Source organism: Charadrius vociferus, unplaced genomic scaffold (assembly GCF_000708025.1).
Source record: "Charadrius vociferus isolate BGI_N301 unplaced genomic scaffold, ASM70802v2 scaffold3, whole genome shotgun sequence".
NCBI lineage: Eukaryota > Metazoa > Chordata > Aves > Charadriiformes > Charadriidae > Charadrius > Charadrius vociferus.
In genome coordinates this window covers 583,923-585,718 of record NW_009647748.1, presented here as the reverse complement: position 1 = coordinate 585,718, position 1,796 = coordinate 583,923, and positions in this window count along the sequence as shown.

Below are 1,796 nucleotides of genomic sequence, written 5' to 3'. Positions count from 1 at the left end.
TCAAAGCGTGTCCCGGGTGGGTGCCGGGGGTACAGGGACCCTGCTTGCCCACCCCCCTCTAGGTGCTCTTCACGGCTGAGCAATGGATGACCCCCCCACCCCCGTCCCCCTCCCAGCCCTACTTCGGCCCTGGGCTGTAAGAAGAGTTGGGGGCAAGGGGCAGTGCTGGCACCAGGGGACACCATGGGGTGGCCAGGCTGGTCTCCATGTCCAAGCCAGGACAGACGAGAAGCCCTAATCCTCCAACCACCTTCACCCCCAAGCGCAGCCAGACCCATCCACCCCGCAAGGTGGACAGACCCCCCACATCAAGGACAGGTCCCCAGGGACAGCCCTGTGATGCCGACACAGCCGCCGCACCGCACCGCTGGCACGGTGCACCCCGCACACGGTGCAGCCCTGTTCCCACCCGGCCTGTGCCGAAACGCCATGGGGCTAACCGCCTCCGCGCCGGGCCTGCTGACTCAGCAGGGCGCAGCCGGCAGCACCCAGCCCACCCCGGTGGGGCTCGCCGCTGACGCAGGGCCACGCATCGCCCACGCTCCCCGTGCCCGCCACCTCCCCGCGGGCACCCTCCCACGCACGCCTGCGTCCCCCTCCCCACGGCTGGCAGGGAAAAGCTGGGCAAACCACACCGGCACCGCGCTGGTGCTGCCTGCGGTGCTTGCTGCCCGCTCCAGGATGCTGCAGACCCTTTAGGGAGGTGGAAGGGGTACTGGGCTGTTGCGGTGCGGTTTCACGAGGCTCCCAGTGGGGTTTGGGGTGCCCGGGATGGGCAGGTGGATGGGACAGGGCTGGGAGGGCGAGGAGATCCCATCCAGAGAGGCCACCCCAAAACCCAGCTGGGAGAGGGCAGGGATGGAAAAAGTCCTTCCCGTCCCGCACGAGGAGGAAAAGTGGAAATCGCAAAACCTTCCTGGGAATGACAAGCCAAAAGCCAAACGCAACTCCCCCCTCCCACCCCACTACAGCACTGTTGGTTTGCCGTGGCTCCAACCGCTCCGTTTCAACCCTTTCCAAGCAGTTTGTTTTGATTTCGGTTGTTGGGGGGGTTACACGACATGCTGGTGCAGGATGGAAATACATGTCTCTCTCACACACACCCAAATTAAAAAAATATGGCACTTCGTTGAGGAAATGCCAGCTCAGAGAGCTTTGATTGATTCCTTCTTTCTTTTTTCGCACGTTTTTTTTTTTTTTTTCAGCGAGAAAATTTAGCAAGGCTGACCCTGGCCCTGAGAGAGATTTAGGTTTGGACAATATCGGCAGTTTCTGGCCAAAAAAGGCCCTTTAATTGAAAAATTCCTCACCTGCCCCAGCCACTGCGGGGAAGCACCAGTCCCCTCCTTGTCACCGGAGCAGCGTTGGGATTTGGCTCCTCACCTCTCGCTACTGTTTTCCAGCAGGGCAGTTGCGGAGCCCACCTGGGGGGCAGCAGCAGCCGTGCCAGTAGCTGCGGTGGGAATGCAGAGACCCCACGGTCAGGAAATGTCCCCCTTGGGACTCACCATGTCCCTCCCCCAGCCCCATGCACGGGGGTTACCAGTGTCTCCAGCAGCTCTGGGCGTAAAGCCTGGAGCGCTGAGCCATCTAGGGAAACTGAGGCACGCATCTCCTGCCTCGAGAACAACGCAGCCAGGGCTTTGCTACCCACCCCCGGGTGGCCAGGGGGTGGCTGGGATGAGGATGGCTGCGCTGTATGGGATGGGGAGGCAAAGCCTCATCCCTCCACAGGGCTCAACTGGTGCCCCTGGGCAGTGCCGGGGTCTGCAGAGAGGGCGCGGGGCAGCGCTGGA